The sequence below is a fragment of the Canis lupus genome, chromosome 22, assembly GCF_048164855.1.
Source record: "Canis lupus baileyi chromosome 22, mCanLup2.hap1, whole genome shotgun sequence".
In the NCBI taxonomy this organism is placed as follows: Eukaryota; Metazoa; Chordata; class Mammalia; order Carnivora; family Canidae; genus Canis; species Canis lupus.
In genome coordinates this window covers 12,666,797-12,679,275 of record NC_132859.1, presented here as the reverse complement: position 1 = coordinate 12,679,275, position 12,479 = coordinate 12,666,797, and the positions used below count along the sequence as shown (strand labels likewise).

Here is a 12,479-nt window from a genome sequence, read left to right as displayed (position 1 = left end):
CGAGAGTCACTGGATCCACATTTGTGAAAGGAAGGGAGAGGAACAAGATTCAGCAGAGGGAGAAGTCAAGCTATGAGGTTGACTCAGCTGGCCACATAGGGAGCTCTGGAGCTAAAATGGTTTGTCAGAATTGTCCATTTATATGCCACCTTATTCAGTCATTGGTTGTGGGCCTCTCCAAGAAGAGTACAACCTTGGACAAGGCAGTTTCCTACAGCTGAGGCAATCCCCAAATAGGCTCAAGGTTGAAGCTGCCTATCAGTAGTACTCCCAGTGGCCCAGACAATAAATCCTTCTTAGAGGTGGCGCATCTTTGTATCACCATAGGAGTCATCTATTAGGTCAAAGGGGTGTCAGGTAGACATAGAATGCTAGGTCAAGCGATAGCATATATGAAACCCCTGAAGTAGAATGGTGATTAAACTGTTGTCAGAAATGGATTAAAAAAAAAAAAAAGTAACAGTGATTCTAAGAAAGGAAAGTGGCTCAAGGTAAGACCAGTGAGAGTGACCAGGGTTCAGGTCATAGAAACCTACATATAGTCTTTTATTTATTTATTTATTTATTTATTTATTTATTTATTTATTTATTTATTTATTTATTTATTTATATTTATGATAGTCACACACACAGAGAGAGAGAGAGAGGCAGAGACACAGGCAGAGGGAGAAGCAGGCTCCATGCACCGGGAGCCCAATGTGGGATTTGATCCCGGGTCTCCAGGATCGCGCCCTGGGCCAAAGGCAGGCACCAAACCGCTGCGCCACCCAGGGATCCCTCTACATATATTCTATCTTTATTCTAAGAGAAATGGGAAGCCACAGAGGTGTTGAGATAAGGCTAGAGGTGACATGATTAGTTTCACATTTAAAAATGTCAATGAAGGGTAAAGTGTATAGAATAATGTAATGGTGCCAACTGGACAATAAGGGTATCACTCTGAATTTCCCAGTAAGAGGCATTAGTCATCCTGGGGCTGCAGTGTTTACTGGAGAGAAATGCACAGACTTATGAGCTTTTTTTAGGAGGTGATTGAATATACATTGAAAGAGGAGGAGAGGGATCAAGGATGATTCCAGGTTTACAATGAGCTGAATGTGCCCCCCCACACCCATTCATATGTTGAAGTCCTAATCTCCAATGTAACAATATTAGAAGATGGAACTTTTGGGAGGTAGTTAAGTCATAAGGCTAGAACCTTGTGGGATGCGTGGGTGGCTCAGTGTTTGAATGTCTGCCTTTGGCCCAGGGCGTGATCCTGGAGTCCAGGATAGAGTCCCACATTGGGCTGGCTACATGGAGCCTGCTTCTCCCTCTGTTTATGTCTCTGCCTCTCTCTCATGTCTTTCATGAATAAATAAATAAAATCTTTAAAAAAAGGATAGAGCCTTGTGAATAAGGTTAATGCCCTTATAAGAAGAGATACTAAAGAGATGTTCTCTCTTTTCACCTGTGAGGATATATATAATAAGAAGCAAACCAGGAAGTGGGTCTTCATCACACAGTGAATCTGTCTGTACCTTGATCTGGGACTTCCTGGGCCCCAGAATACTGTGAAATAAATGTCTGATGTTTAAGCCACTCAGTCCAGGGTATTTGTTATGACAATCTGAACTAAGACAAAGTTTCTTGCTGAGATAAATAATCTTTGAGGAAGACGAGCTTACTGTGGCCGAAGCAGGAGTTCAGTTTCAGGAATGAAGCAACTGGGATTGCTTGGAAGTTTCAGTGAAAGAACAAATTATGGTTACATGTTGGTGTGAAACTCTGATGAGGCATCTGGCCAGGAGATATAAATGTGAAAAGATTTTCATGGAAACAGGGGTGGACGAAGTCACTTAGAGATTGAGGGCACAGAACACGAGGAGCCAGAGAGGTAGGACAGTCACAAAGTCTGAATGTAGGCACTTTTATATTTGTGTTAGAAATATTATTTTATATTTTTGAAAGTACAATATCAACAGAGGAAATAATTATCCTTTCATTTTTTTTCCTGACCCAAAAGACATAATTGTTTGAAATGAGAAATGTGGATAACTATGTTACAATGAATGAATTACTTCCCCATCTATTCACTATTGCAATTTAGAAAATGACCTTTTCTAAAAATAATAAAAGTGCACTGACAAATTGAGGACATATTTTTTAAGTTTTTCTACCATCAGAGGATTGACCTAATTAGGGTGTGAGGAACCCAAATGGATAAAAAAAGACTATTTAACAGTTCACTCTGTTATGTTAATGTATATTTAAAAAGTTAACAAGCAAAGGACAGAAGATTTTATTTTTCTCCCCTTTCAGAAGACTTTTTGAAGTAAGATTTCAACTTGATCTCAGCTGGAGGGTCAAGGACTAATTTATGGAATAATATTAGTTCTCAATGGAGAAGAACATGCAAAGTTGCCTTGAATTACAGCATGAGAAAGGCTAATTAAGTGCCTTCATGCAGCCTAGGCATGTGGGCTGCTATGTCTTTTTGGAAGAAGAACATTTTTATGCAAGAGAGATGTTTGCATTGCTGCCATGGAAATGGAAACTTACACTGTAGTTGACCAATAGAAGCTAAAATACACAGGAGCTTGTTTTGTTTTGTTTTTTTTTGCTCTGCCCAGTATAGTATTTCTAATAAATACTATGTTAGTGTAAGGTCTCAGCATTACAATTACAAGCTAAAAATTAAGGTATTTTAGGTAATGTTTCAGCATAGAACACCAGTGGTAAACACTGAAGATTTCTGTACCCACAGCAGACAGGTAGCATACAAGTCTCCAGATAAACACATGTTTATAAATATACAGTGAAGAGCTAAAGTCTAAGGGATAATGGTTTAATATGATGTTATTCAACTTCAGACAAAGCAGCATACATTAGATGTCTATTTTACTTTATAAATATTCTCACATAATTTGTTTTATTTAGTAAATAATAACTGAACATAGGTTTTTGCCTATAAGCAAGGAGAAATGAGGGTAACTTATCCTTCTCTAATAGTTTATTTTTTGCCTTCATACCCTATATTTATGTATGGTAAGTATGTACAGTTGACACACAATGTTACATTAGTTTCAGGTGTACAACATTGTGATTTGACAAGTTTATACATTATGCTATGCTCACCGCAAGTGTAGCTTGTACTGTCCCATACAGTACTATTACAATATCATAGACTATATTCCTCATACTGTGTCTTTTATATAATGTAAAAATATTTTGTATTTCTGTGCATATAAGCAGTAAGTTAGTAGAGAATGAGCATTTCTTTAAATGACACCATTTGTGACAATATCAGAAAAGATCAAGTATAGAACAATTAGCAAAATAAATGAGGTGTAAGCTGTTTATACTGAAATCCACAAATACTGTTAAGAAAATTTAATAAATATATAAACTGATGGAAGGCTATATCATGTTCATGAGCTGAAAGACTCAGCTTTGGAAAGATGTCAGTCCCCTCTCAATTGAGAATTTCTTTTTTTAAAAAGATTTTATTTATTTATTCATTAGAGACACAGAGAGGGAGGGGCAGAGACATAGAGAGAGAAGCAGGCTCCATGCAGGGAGCCCAACATTGGACTCGATCCCAGGACTCCAGGATCAAGCCCTGGGCCAAAGGCAGATGCTCCACCACTGAGCCACCCAGACATCCCACAATTGAGAATTTCTTAATGGAAGTTGCTAAGCTGATTCTAAAATTTGTATTGAAATGAATAGAATAAGGGGGGGTGGAACAAGAAATCTTGTAGAAAAGCAAAGTTAAAGAACTTAAATTTTCAGGGAGAAAAACTTTCATAAAACTATAGTAATTAAGATCATATGGTCTAGAATGAATGAAACAGAATAGGGAATCCAGAAAGAGTTACTTGACTGACCACGAAGATGGTAATGCAGTTTTATAGGTCAAGTATGACTTTTTAAGAAATGATACTGCGTCAATTTTTTGTCTGTGTGAAAAACAATACCTTAGGGTTGCTGTAACTAATTACCAAAGATTGGGTGGCTTAAAACAGAAATTTATTTTTTACATAGTTGAGGAGTTCAGAAGTTTAAAATCAAGGTGTTGTTTCCTTCTGGAGGCTCTGAGGAAGGAACCATCCCATATCCTCTCTCCCAGCGTCAGATAGCTGACAGCAAACCTGGCAGCTCCTTGATTTGCAGACATACATCATCCCAATGTCCACCTCAATCTTTATGTTACTTTCTTTTTGTGTGTCTGTATTGTCCTTTTCTGTCTCTTTCATAGACTCTCTCATTCGAGTCATGCCATCCCAATACAGTATGATCTCACCTTAATCTTTTCCTTAATTGTATCTTCAAAGACCCTTATTTCCAAATAAGATGACATTCTAAATTTCTAGGTTCATGTGGATTGGTTGGGGGGCACTTTTCAATCCTCTGTGTCTCCTATCTCACTATGCAAAATTCAATCCTGGATGAATTACAGGCATAGATGTGAAAGGTAAAACTCATACAAATTTCAGAAGAAAATGAGAATATTTTTATAATTTGGAGTTAGGTGTGGTGGTTAAGAATGTGGAATGTAGAGTGAATCTTCAAAGATTCAAATGCTGACACCGCTGTTGACTAGCTCTGTGACCCCTGTGCAAGCCTTGTTCCTGTTTTCTCATCGGAAATATTCCTGTTATCATAAACCTACTTCCTAGGGTTGTTATGAGAATTGAAAAAATAAACCTAGAAAGTGCTTAGTATGCTGCATATTAAGGGGCATTATTATTAGGACTAAAGTGACTAGCAGACTGACTAAATGCTTTAGAGAGATTTTTATCCATGGATAGGGTAAAATCCTGCCCCTCAGAGAGGATCTGAATACATAAGTAACTGATAGGAAAAACAAACAAACAAACAGAGTTTGATTTTACTTTAATGAGTCATACTTAACAGACTGGTTACATGTACGAGATTATATGTAAAGCATTGAGATGTTTACATTAAAACATTGAAAGCAACTGAAACATTCAGCTGTAGAATAAAGCTTTTTAAAATTATGGTAGATACATTCCACTGTGCACAGATATGGAAAAATTCCCATGGCATATTGAGAAAGGAGAAAAAAAAAGCAAGTTAAAAAACTCTGTGTATGATTCAAACCTTGTAAAAAAATAGGCTATATATAAGTATATGTGTAAATGGTGAGAATAAGTGACTAAAAGATACACAGAAGGGCACCTGGGTGGCTTAGTCAGTTAAGCATCTAACTTTGATTTCGGCTCAGGTCATGATTTAAGGGTCATGAGACTGAGCCCTGTCTGGCTGCACACTGGGTGTGGAGTCTGCTTAAGATTCTCTCTCTCACTCTCCCTCTGCCCCTCTCTTCCCCCCCACCCCCCTTCTTTCTTTGCCTCCCTAAAAAAAAATACACAGCAAAATGCAAAGAATGGGTATCTCTGGGGAAGAGAGTGGGGTTAAAGTGGAGTGGGAACATGAAGATGGACTTTTATTCTGCATAGACTGCTTGTTTGACTTTTTTAAAAAAGCAAAACCACATATATATTACTTTGGCAATATAAAAAATAACTTATAAAAGATAGGGAAGTAAGAAGAGTATATGAATAAATTATTCAGAAAAGAAGAGAAACAGCTGATGAATATATTAAAATTAATCAACCACACTTATATTTAAATAAATAGAACCAAAAATTATATTGCATTCGGTTTTGTATCAACTTGGAAAAGCTCAAAGGAGATAATACCCAATGTTGAATCATCAAGAGGCAGATAATGCACATAAGTATAAAAAAAACTCACAGCAATTGTGTGGAATGTGTGTGAGAGACAGAGAAGCAAAATAAATAAAAATATTTGTTAACATTCTATTTTTAGTATATGAGCAAATATTTGCTATAAAAATGTTCATTATAGTATTAAGGATTGGTAATATTGTATGTTTGACAATAGACTGCATATATTGTGACGCGTTTAAGTAATGTGATATACAATAATAAAAATGCTATAGAGAGAGAGCTTCATAATTTTATTTTTACATAAAATACAGGTAAAAAATCATAGGCATTGTATGATATCATTTTTTGTTTAATATCTAGAAGAGTGCACACCAGAGTGTTCTAATAAATATATCTAGGAAAATCATGAAACAAAGGAATAATTATATAGACCTTGCACTACCAGTTATTAAAATATATTATTAATTTGTAAATTTTTAAAATTTTCTTGTTTTTTTGAATTTATAAATATTTTAAGAGATTATGAGTATTGGGATTGCAGGTTTATTGTTTCACTTTATGTGCTTATCTTTATTGTTTTCTACAGTTACTTTATATTACTATGTAGTTCAAAAAATAATAAAAGTTTTTTTTGAAGATTTATTTATTTATGAGAGACATAGAGAGGCAAAGACAGGCAAAGAGAGAAGCAGGCCCCATGCAGGGAGCCCAATGTGGGACTTGATCCTGGGACTCCAGGATCACACCCTGGGTCGAAGACAGATGCTCAACCACTGAGACACCCAGGCATCCATAAAAAATAATAAAAGTTGATAGTCAAAGCATCTCAAGTCAGTTAACTCAGAATATATTTTCATAAGTTGTTTTTATATTTCACAATATTCTCACATATCTAGAAAAGCTGAACATGGTATCCAGTTCTGTCTATTTCTGTTTAAAAGTTATTTTGCTTGGGTAGGAAGATGAATTTCCTTTCAACATTGTCTTCCCCATGCTTGCTTTGCCTCCTGGACTAGATAGAAAGAAAGAAAATATGGCAGCATATGAAGACCTTGCCCATTTGTCACAGAGGTTCTTACCTGAGGACAGCAGTTCTCAGACTTAAAATGGATCACAATCACCTACAGGTCTCCTTAAAATACAACTTGTTAGGGACCTACCCCCAGAGTTCCTGATCTGGTACATCTTAAAGATCTAAAAATATCCATTTCTAGTAAGTTTCCAGATGGTGCTGTTGCCCCTGGTCTGGAGGCCACACTCTCAGACCCACGGTGCCCAGGGAATATGTATGTTTCTCCTCTGATTTGGAGAGGCCCACCTCCTTGACAACCTTTGTCCTCTTCAGGAGTATGGTGAAAGATAACATGGAGCATAACCAAACCTTGCCCCACTCCCTCTTGCTTTTCATCCCTTACTGCTTCTCAGGAAAAAGGTTAATTGGATAATGGAGTAATCAGATTTATTTTAAAATATTGTTCAAGATTTACATGTACCTTTAGATATTTCTGAGATTAAAATGTTATCAACATGGCTTCTAAATTATATGATGATACACAGGGCTACATTTCATTCTATGAAATGTACTGAATGTAAATTCTGGTTTTGGCTATATGAGTTTTATTTACTGTTAGTTTGTTTCTTGTTTCTAATACCTCTGTGTTCCTTTTTGGTTAATTTCTCTGCTAAATTTAGATTTTTAAGAAAGACTTTATGGTCACATTCATATGTGAGATCTGCCTAGAACTTTCTTTTCTTACACAGTCTAGTGTTTGCTATGCAGGTTATGCTAACCTGGAGAAAAATAAGTAGGGGAATAGTCTTTATATTTCCATTCACCAGAACAAAGTTAGAGATTATCTGTTTTTTAGAGGTTTAGTGGAACTTGCCTGTAGAACCATTTCAGCCTAGAGTGTTTTTGAAGGGTAGGTTTTCTATGTTTTGCTTGAAATATTTTTAACTACTACACAATGTCGTATTTCTTAAAGTGAATTTTGTTGAATTATGTTATAATTCAAATTATAAAAGTAGAGCTCAACAAATCTATACAGAATTAACACAGCTGTGTAGCCACCACAGATTGAGAAATGAAATATTATCAGCATCCCACAAGCACACCTTATAAGGTTTTTTTTTGTTTTTTGTTTTTTTTTTAAAGTGCTACTGGAATCCTGACTTCTACCAGCTGGGTTATTTAAAAAATTTTTTTATTTATTTTTATTAGAAAGAGAGAAAGAGCAAGCACAAACAAGAGGAGTGGCAGAATGAGAGGGAGAAACAGATTGCTGGCTGAGCTGGGAGCCTAACAAGGGGGGCTGGATCCCAGGACCCTGAGACCATGACCTGAGCTGAAGGCACACGCTTAACTAATTGAGCCACCCAGGCATTCCTACCAACTGTTAGGTGAAAAGAAATAAGGATTTTTAAATAACAATGGAAAATATTAAAAATATGGAAAATTGCTGAATTTATTTGCATGCCTACTGAGGGAAGAGTAGCACTGTTTAAGTACACATTCAGTTTCTCTTTGGGCAGAAACTGAAAGAGCTTGATATAGATTTAAAAAGGAAACAGTATTCAAAATTTGACAACTTTTTACCTTCAGGTTTCTGGGTGGCTTGGAAGGTAGACTAGAAACCCTTCTTTGCCAGTGGCCACCATCTGGTTTCACTTTATTACTAACTGGAATCCAGGACTCAAACAAGCCCAGAAAGGGTTGTATAAAATTCTAGAGCATTGGGTTGCTGAGATACACTTGTATGTGGAATGTCAGAGTTGGACAAAAATTTTCTTTAAAGCACTGTAGATGAATTTTGAACTTTGAGCAAGGGGAATTGTGTACTCTGCATTCTTTTGAGTTTGGTTTATTGTGCTCAATATTACACTTATTAAATTCATCCAGTTTTACAGTTCGTTCATTCTCATTATTGCATAGTATTCCCTCCTGTGAATATATTATTATGTATTCATCCATCTATTGTTAATTGATATTTGGGTTCTAATATTTGGTTCTTACAAATAGTCTGCTATGAAATTTCTTTTTATTATTTTTAGAAACATATATACACATATACTTTAATTGGCATAATCTCAGAGGCAGAAGTTCTGAGTCTCAGGGAATGCATAGGGCAACGTTAGTGGATACTGCCAGTTTTTCATAGCAGTTGAACCAGTTTATATCACCAGCAGTACAGGAGTTCCAGTTGCTTCCCATCTTTGTCATCACTTACTATCATCAGTCTTCTAAATTTCTCAGTGAATGTGTAGTGCAATTTACTGAAGTTTTAATTTGCATTTCCCTTATCACAATTGAAATTGAATGATTTTGAATATCTTCTGTTGTGAAATACTTGTTCAGATATTTTGTCCATATCCTACCAGGTTATTTTTTCCTCAAAAATATTATAGGCATACATAACTATACACACACATGCATATATACATATCATACATACACACATATCTTCTAGTTTGTGGCCTTTATGTTAATATTTATACAAATATCTTCTATTCTGTGACTTGCCTTTTCATTCTTGTTTTCTATGACTTGTGTTCTTATTCTTTTAGTAGTGACTTGCTAAGCAGAAATCCATGAAGAATAAGTCTTTTAAAAACTTGAATCATTCTGGGTCAATTCAAGGTTTCCCTTTCTTCTATTTATCTTGGTAAGTTGTAATTTACCAGAAAATTATCCTTTTAATGTATCTTTTTCAAATTTATTTGTGCTTTTTACATATTCTTTTCAAATTTACTGGCATAAAGTTGTACCTACTACTACTACTTTTTTATGATTTTTTTAAAGATTCTACTTTATAATTATGAATCCTTTCTGTTCCTAATACTATTTAATTGTACCCATTCTTTTTTCCTTGATAAATATTATCACAGTTTTGTCTATTTAATAATTTCATTTTTAAATATTTCCATCGTTGTGACATGTTAATTAAAACAGACTTAATGTCACATCATAAATATATTTAAAACTTCTCTAAGGGATCCCTGGGTGGCACAGCGGTTTGGCGCCTGCCTTTGGCCCAGGGCGCGATCCTGGAGACCTGGGATCGAATCCCACGTCGGGGTCCCGGTGCATGGAGCCTGCTTCTCCCTCTGCCTGTGTCTCTGCCTCTCTCTCTCTCTCTCTGTGTGACTATCATAAATAAATAAAAATTAAAAAAAAAAATAAAACTTCGCTAAATTTTATCTAGATTATGGAAGACTTGAAATTCTTTACTGAGGCAGTATAAGAGTTTAAGGACATTAGACAAAAAAAAAAAATCCTATAGGAAACACGATACAGAATAGTTGGATACCAAATATTATGATCTGGTTTTTCATTTTAGGTTCTACACTTAATTACAGACATTTTCTGAAATTCAGCCACTATGTTATGATATATATATATATATATATATATATATATATATATATATATATATATATATATATTTATTCATTCATGAAAGACACACAGAGAGAGAGAGAGAGAGAGAGAGGCAGAGACACAGGCAGAGGGAGAAGTAGGCTCCATGCCGGGAGCCTGATATGGGACTCGATCTCAGGTCTCCAGGATCACTCCCCTGGGTCAAAGGCAGGTGCTAAACCACTGAGCCACCCAGGGATCCCCCACTATGTTATATTTTTAATCAGCTTTTCATCTCTTAGATTTTATATGTGAGACTGAGAAATATGCTAATAGTTAAAAGAAATGATATAATAGAAAACTAATGATTGCTTATGAAATAGTTGAGTAAACATGTTGGAGGCATTTAGGGCAAGATTTCCACAATAAATTTAGCTTAAGTACAAGTAGATATGAAAACATTTAAAGTTTTTATTTGTTTCAGACATAAAGCTATCCAGGGTCCATGACTTCTGGTGGGGGCGTGTTTTTCACTTAATCTTGAATTGGATGTTGCTTTTTCTCACTCAGACCCAGAGCAGAATAGAAATCCCTTCCCACTACAGCAGGTCAGCTCCAAGTAAAGTGAGGAAGAGAGCACTTTGCAAGAAGAAAACAAGGCTATTTCTGGAAAATATGTTATTGGTGACAGGCATTTTCCACAGTATACTGGGGAAAGAGAAAGCAAAAACTCTTCAGATCTTTTAAATTAGTATCAGAAATCTTTAGAACTCACCCCTCTAGAGTCTGTCTCCAAAAAGAAACAAAGAAACAAAGAAAAACAGTTATTAAAGATTCTTCAAGTCTATACCAATAAGGAGAAACTAATAAGAGTTTTTTGCAATTAGTATAAAATATAAAATTTGAGGGAATGCCTATGCCTCATAAGATGGCATGAGAGTATTAGGACTCTAGGATACAGAAAAAGGATCAGTAAATTAAGGAGAACCAGATAATGGGATAGGGGAAGACAGTCCAGAAGGATGAAGTCAGGAACATGGGTGTTAGTCATTCACACATAGCCAAGACAGAGTTAGCAAGCACATTGTGTGTGTGCCAACATATGCTCGCCTGATCCATAATAGGCATTGCTGATTGAATAAGGCATTTGTTTCCTGTTGAACTCCAGCATGCCTCAACAATCGTCCTCAGTTGCGTACTGCAGGCTGCCATTTCTAAACTACCTATGAGGGTTGGCCCATGAGAAGCAACTACTTTGCTTTCATGAGGTCAAGGGTTTCAGCATTGAGTTAGGAAAAACTAAGAGTTAATAGCAAAATTGTATCACATGGGTAGGTTGTGTGTGTGCTTATTTGAAGCCAACTCTTCCTAGACTCTTCCTATTCTCGTTTCACTGAACACATTTAGTCACTGTCAATCAACATCAGTCTTTATCAAGTGTTGCATTCAATAGCTTCTTCAGGGATTGTTAGAGATGGATATCTGGATTAGCATGAGCCTTCCTCACAGTTGGGTAAAGATTTTGGTTTCTGTACTCTGTATAGTATGCTGCCTTAATAAGGCTTATTTCTTTTTTTTTTTTTTAAAGACTTTTTTTTTATTTATGATAGTCACAGAGAGAGAGAGAGAGAGAGGCAGAGACATAGGCAGAGGGAGAAGCAGGCTCCATGCACCGGGAGCCTGATGTGGGATCCGATCCCGGGTCTCCAGGATCGCGCCCTGGGCCAAAGGCAGGCGCCAAACCGCTGCGCCACCCAGGGGTCCCAATAAGGCTTATTTCTGCTCTGTTGTACAACATTATGCATGAACTCTGGTATTTGTTTGCTTTCTTTGTTTCAGAATGACTTGTTTTCAGTCCTCTTATGCTGTTACTACATTAAATTCTCCATTCTTGATTTTTACAAGTAGGTATCAAAACACAGTCATCAGCCCCAGTATCTTGGGAGCAGAAATCCATGATAGGCTTGGAGCTTGAGATGTGGGCTTCAGGCATTAGGTGATTAAGACTGCCACAAGCACCCACTGGAGCAGGGTCGTGATTTGGTGAGGTGACTAGAATGAGAAGAGGATGCATGTGACCTCATGTCTTAGAACAGTGATTTTCAGCCATAGACAGAGCTCTTACAAAATACCAAATTATGCTCCAACTCCTATCTTGAGATTGTGATTTAATTGATTTTGGATAACTCCTATGCCAAAATATGTTTTAGAAGCTCCCTAGATATTTAATATGCAACTAACATAGAAAATCATCATCATAGGGGGGTTTAGTTTTGTTTAAGTCAAGGGGATATAACTGGCAGGTGACTGGTTATTTATTAGGTGTTGTTTCTAAAAGTAGGTTCAGTGGCAGCCAAGAAAACCAGACAAGTCTGCATTGTCCCACAGGGAGCAAATGTTTCAGAGTCAGTTTGCTTCCAACA

The 12,479-nt window shown here is 36.3% G+C and overlaps 2 long non-coding RNA genes across 2 annotated transcripts in view; one reads left to right on the top strand and one right to left on the bottom strand.

Moving 5' to 3' along the window:
* Positions 1-8,402, bottom strand: part of LOC140613894 (uncharacterized) — a 31,211-nt gene extending 22,809 nt beyond the window's left edge. Inside the window, exon 1 of the long non-coding RNA XR_012014800.1 lies at positions 8,296-8,402. This is a non-coding gene — a long non-coding RNA (uncharacterized lncRNA). The remainder of the gene's footprint in view (positions 1-8,295) is intronic.
* LOC140613892 (uncharacterized) overlaps positions 1-12,479 on the top strand; it is a 195,920-nt gene that overhangs the window by 161,231 nt on the left and 22,210 nt on the right. The gene's annotated exons all lie outside the window — the stretch shown is intronic.